Source organism: Bombina bombina, chromosome 1, assembly GCF_027579735.1.
Source record: "Bombina bombina isolate aBomBom1 chromosome 1, aBomBom1.pri, whole genome shotgun sequence".
Lineage (NCBI taxonomy): Eukaryota > Metazoa > Chordata > Amphibia > Anura > Bombinatoridae > Bombina > Bombina bombina.
The window spans coordinates 161595878-161602391 of record NC_069499.1 but is presented as its reverse complement, the minus strand read 5'-3'; positions in this window follow the sequence as shown (position 1 = coordinate 161602391).

The following is a 6514-nucleotide window of genomic DNA, read 5'->3' as shown; positions in this document are numbered from 1 at the left end:
AGCTCTGAATGGCGCTTGATGCCCCTTGTTTCTGGCGAGCCTGCAGGCTCGCCAGAAACAGCAGTTATGGAGAAGCGGTCACAAAGACCGCTGCTCCATAACCTGTCCGCCTGCTCTGAGCAGGCGGACAGACATCACCACAATACAACCCGATCGAGTACGATCGGGTTGATTGAAACCCCCCTGCTGGCGGCCCATTGGCCGCGAGTCTGCAGGGGGCGGCGTTGCACCAGCAGCTCTTGTGAGCTGCTGGTGCAATGCTGAATACGGCGAGCATATTGCTCGCTGTATTCAGCGAGGTCTGGCGGACCTGACACGCAGTGTCTAATTAGAAAGTTGTTTAAAATTACATACTCTTTCTATATCATGAAATAAAACATTTGGGTTTCATGTCCCTTTAAGGAGGATTACTATGAAATCTCGCAAAATTTCAGTGAAATCCCATGAAATCACAACAAAAGTGTGAACTCAGCTCTGATGAAGCTGATTGGCTGTTTTTTTCACCATGCAAATTAGATATTCAGGTGATATTTTCTTGTCGGCTTTTTACCGATATGCTGCATCATTTTCAAGTGATTTAGCATAAGTATCATGTCCATTTAAGCACATAAGCATCCTTTTTTCACAGAATTAAAAAATATAATACATTTTAAATGCTTTATTTTTATGTAAACAAATGCAAAAATACGGCTTTGTTCTTTTAATACTATCCTAAACAAGAAGTAATGGAGAGATAATAAAAAACAAGACATGTTCACAACAGTTGATCAATAATAATTAATTTTTTTTTTTAATATGTTAGTAAATAATTATTAATTTTTTTTAATATGTTAGTAAATGGTAATTAACAGAATAAATACATAACTAACTCTCTTCCCTATATAAACAAATACAAACCTTGGAAAAATGAAATAGGCTGATGAATGAAAAAAAAAGCCTCACAATTATATGTGGATTAGCTAAAAAAAAATAGCTATCTTACCACTGTAGTAGCCATAGATGCAGTGTGAAATATGACAAAAAATATCATCATAGCTTTCAACTAAGCAAATAAATTGCTGCAAGTGTAAATAGAGTGGTCATTCCTTGTGCAGGTTTTAACTGCATTTCTCTTTTTTCTTTTCTCAGTCTTTCACTAACTGCCTTTTTTAATTATTCTAATACCTTACTCTGTTTTATGTATTTGATTTTTTTTTAAATAATATATTACTCCATCAGCAAGAGTGTACATTGGCCTTTGGTTTTCAAAATTACCTATTGGCCCTATAGTTGCCTCAGTTTAGCATTCATTATACATATTAAAAAGCTAAAAAACAAACAAAAAAAAATTATTCATAACATAGAGTCACAAATATACAAACAAATGACAATTTTTCTGCCCTAAGGTCTCACAGTCACTTCTTCATGTTTTTTGCTCCTTTCCCATTTAATCCACTCTTATCCTCTCTCTTTGTGGATTTAATGCCTTTTTTCTGCGGACTAAATAATAGGGATAGAAACACTGTGCAGCCATATGAAAATGAGAGGGATAATTACAGGACTCATTATCGGTCGCCCTAAACTGCATCAAATGTTTTATTTCTGCTCTTTGATGATCAAATGAATGTGCATTATTCCAATGGTTTGGACTTTGAAATAATCTGATTATTAGGGGCTCCTCCAAATCTACATTAAAGTATGCAATTTAAAACATCTTTCCAATTTACCAAATTTATCAAACTGTAAACAGTATTTTCATGTACATACTTTCATAATGAGCATGTGCAAGACTTCACAGTGTATACATAAATAAGTCTGTGATTTGCTGATAACTGTCAAATGGTACAGGGGACAGGGGAATGGAAGCAAATTTTGAACTCTGATAGAAAAATACACCTAATTTGATATTCAGTAAGTGCTATTGAATTGCATTTTTATTATTATATTCTATTGTGTTGAATAGTCATTTAACACAGTTTTCAGTCTCCCTGTATTGTGTGTACCCACAGCATACTACACATTGGAGGCAGGCATTTACTTTTGGTCAGGTGCATGTGTGCAACTTGACTTTTGCAAATATTATTGAGCAAGCTTTAAGAATTACATTCAAAAGCTTTTTAAAGTCACTACATTGCCTCTTTAATGCTGTAACAAACAGCAAACCGCTTTCCTGTCTGAGCATTCATCTTCTCAGTTTCAGGAGGACTGCTGTTGTTTCAGAATGAAACAACTTGAAACAATGACTGAGAGGCCCAGCTCACCACAAGCCCTTACTAGAGCACAGGATGTAAACACAGTGTTCAAACAAAGGACAGGGGTAAGAGAGAAATGAGACTAAACTTAGTAGCTTAACTCTCTCAAGTACTTTAATCAGATCCTACAAAACAAACAACAATTAAGTACTAGAAAGTAACTGTAAGTTTGTAAATTCAAAGTTTAATCTCACTATTCAGACAAATATTATCTTGCTTAAGTTACTGAAATGCAGATCTCTTGGTAGCAGAGGGATCGAGGGTTAAGGTAATCTAAGTCAGATAGACTGGGTGAAGGCCTCATAAGGAAAATCAGCACAAAATCATTTAACAAATGCAGTGTCCACAAACAAGCAAAAGTCTTAAAACAAGTCAGTCCAAACAAAGGGTTAAACAGAAGCATAGTCAGAGAAAGCAAAGTCAAACCAGTATATCTAAATAGTAAATGCCAGAGTAGAGGAATTAACTCAATACAAAAGCAACCGCATGTGTAAATCAGAGAGCTTTAAAGACTGATACAATTAGGGCCTAATTGATCTTCTAGGCCTCCTTAAAGGTACAGTACATCTTACTACAGCAGGAATATAAATCACTCTACTAGCCAAGTGCCTGTTATGACAAATACATACACAAGTTAAAAGTGTATGCTTTGCAGTAAATATATGTATAGACAAAGACCAATAGTGTGAAGGTCTGTAGTGTGTGTGTATATATATATATATATATATATATATATATATTTAATTACTGATTTAAATAATATTTGGCCCAAGAACTAAATATCTGGGTATCCTTTTTGGTAGAAGTAACTTTAGTATCTACACATATTTGTTTTTAATTTGCATTGCACCGTTTTATATTTCAGAGAGCAATATGCAAAAAAGTATTATATTTGTTTTTGTGCATTTTTATCCCAGCCTTTTTATATTCAAGATAATACAAGTCTACTGCAACCCAGCAGTCCAAGAAGAAATGGCCAATAGGCAGAGGTAATTGGTAACATTGTGGTATTTTAGAAGGGATTTGGCAGACTGAGGTCTAAAGTCTCTGTATGTTAAGGACAATGGGATAACCTGAGAATCTATGTAAAACTTCCCCGTTAACAGACTAATTGATCAAATGTGCACAACTAAGGGCTAGATTATGAGTGGCACGCTAACTGTTGCAGGCATGCAATATGGGGTTTATTGTGGCTGTTTGTGCGCATCGGAAGTAGCACGCGTATTACAAGTTGAAAGTAAATACATAAGTTTGAGCGCAATTGAATTTTACCGGCATCAGGATAGCGTAACCTAAGAGCTCTGGTTAACTGTTACACTTAAATAAAAAGTTGCACAAAACACATAAAAAATATATTAAAAAGTACAGTTACACTCATAATAACATCATCTAATGTACATTCTAAAAAAAAACTGCATAAAAAAGTTATAAGGTCTCAAAGATATGAGGACTGCAAATAGCTTTAACACACACCCATATATGTATAAATACATAAATACATATGTATGCACACACACACACACACATATATATATATATGTATATATATATATATATATATATATATATATATATGTGTGTGTGTGTGTGTATACATATGTATTTATGTATTTATATGTGTATAAGGATGGGCAAATGCGCTGAAAGTGCAATTCGTTTGGTAGTTCAAATAGACCTGTGGACATTCATTTTGCACAATCAAATGTTGATAAGAATGAAAATCTATTAAAATTCGGTAACTGAATGTTATTTCTGGTTTTTGAATGTTACTTTAGTTTTAGAATGGATATCCACATTTTAAATTTTGAATGTAACATTTAATTTAACAAATGCTATTCAGAAGTTCAATAGTTCATATGTGGTAGGGAATTTAGTAAATTGATAAATTATAGATACAAATATATCAATTCAAATGTTTCTATTTTGAGTATTGCATTATTTGAATATTGCATTTAAAGTGAAGGTAAACTTTGATGAATGAAAGTCAGTTTTTTAAAAATACTATTAAAAACAGGGGCACTTTCATTCATCAAAGTTTACAAATCAGCCGTTTTGATTAAAAACTTACCTTTGTTTTTTTCACAGCCAGAGCAGCTTCCCCCTCCTGGAAATCCTGTCTTCACACGCCATCAGGGACTAATCCAGCTTCCTCCAATCACAGCATGGCCTCAGGCAATAACCACCCTGGGGGGAAAGCCATGATTGGAGGAAGACGGATTAGTCATTACTGATGTGTGAAGAGAGGATTTCCAGGAGGGGAATGCTGCTGTAACTGTGAAAAGAAACAAAGGTAAGTTCTTAATCAAAACAGCTGGGGCGTGATCCGATATACAGCGCAGGTTCAAGCGTGGAAACCTGCGCCGCCCGTAGTTTCACCTCGCACAGCGAGCTATCACATATACGGCGCCGGCAGTTGCTAAAGTGCCGTAAGTCGGACAAACTAGCGATGTCCAAAAATCAGCGTAAGTACAAATTTCTGGAGTCGCCAGTGACTTACGGCACTTTAGAAACTGCCGCCGCCTAAAAAAACTAGCTAAAATATTAAATCTCCTGTTACTGTCTAACACGCCTCCCAAAAATAGCCCGACACGTATACCCCTATATCCGCAATCCCCCCTCTCACTCCTAATAATAAATGTATTAACCCCTAGACCAACAACCCCCCACAACGCAATAAGCCTAATTATTAACCCCTAAACCACCATAGCCCACACCGCAATAAACCTATCCTAGTATTAACCCCTAAACCGCCGCTCCCGGACCCCGCCACCACCTATATTAAATGTATTAACCCCTAATCCAATCCCCCTACACTGCCGCCACCTATATTAAATGTATTAACCCCTAATATAATCCCCCTACACCGCCACCTATATTAAATTTATTAACCCCTAATCTAATCCCCCTACACCGCTGCCACCTATATTAAATTTATTAACCCCTAATGTAATCCCCCTACACCGCCGCCACCTATATTAAATTTATTAACCCCTAATCTAATCCCCCTACACCGCCGCCACCTATATTAAATTTATTAACCCCTAATCTAATCCCCCTACACCGCCGCCACCTATATTAAATGTATTAACCCCTAATCTAATCCCCCTACACTGCCGCCACCTATATTAAATTTATTAACCCCTAATCTAATCCCCCTACACCGCCGCCACCTATATTAAATTTATTAACCCCTAATCTAATCCCCCTACACCGCCGCCACCTATATTAAATGTATTAACCCCTAATCTAATCCCCCTACACTGCCGCCACCTATATTAAATGTATTAACCCCTAATCTAATACCCCTACACCGCCGCCACCTATATTAAATTTATTAACCCCTAATCTGATCCCCCTACACCGCCGCCACCTATATTAAATATATTAACCACTAAACCTAAGTCTAACCCTAACACCCCTTAACTTAATTATTATTTAAATAAATCTAAATAATATTAATATTATTAACTAAATTATTCCTATTTAAAACTATATACTTACCTATAAAATAAACCCTAAAATAGCTACAATATTAATTACATTGTAGCTATTTTAGGGTTTATATTTATTTTACTGGTAACTTTGTATTTATTTTAACTAGGTACAATAGCTATTAAATAGTTAATAACTATTTAATAGCTACCTATTACCAAATAAAATAATTACCAAATTACCTGTAAAATAAATCCTAACCTAAGTTACCATTACACCTAACACTACACTATCAATAAATTAACTAAATATACTACAATTATCTAAATTAAAATACAATTAAATAAATTAAACTATATTACACAAAAAAACAAACACTAAATTACAAAAAATAAAAAAAAGATTACAAGAATTTTTAGCTAATTACACCTAATCTAAGCCCCCTAATAAAATAAAAAGCCCCCCAAAATAATAAAATGTCCCTTCCCTAAACTAAATTACAAAAGTAATCAGCTCTATTACCAGCCCTTAAAAGGGCCTTTGCGGGGCATTGCCCCAAAGTAATCAGCTCTTTTACCTGTAAAAAAAAGAACAACCCCCCCTCCACATTACAACCCACCACCCACACACCCCTACTCTAAAACCCACCCGATCCCCCCTTAAAAAAACCTAAGTGTAACCCCCAAGTGCTCCTTACCTGTCCTGAAGACCGGCGGAGAAGGTCCTGTTCCAGGCGGTGAAATCTTCTTCCAAGCGGCGACATATTCTTCTTCCCGGAACCAACTGGCGCGGAGCGGAGGAGTTGAAGACCGATGACCGCGGAGCTGAAGACCATCCACTCTGGAACTGAA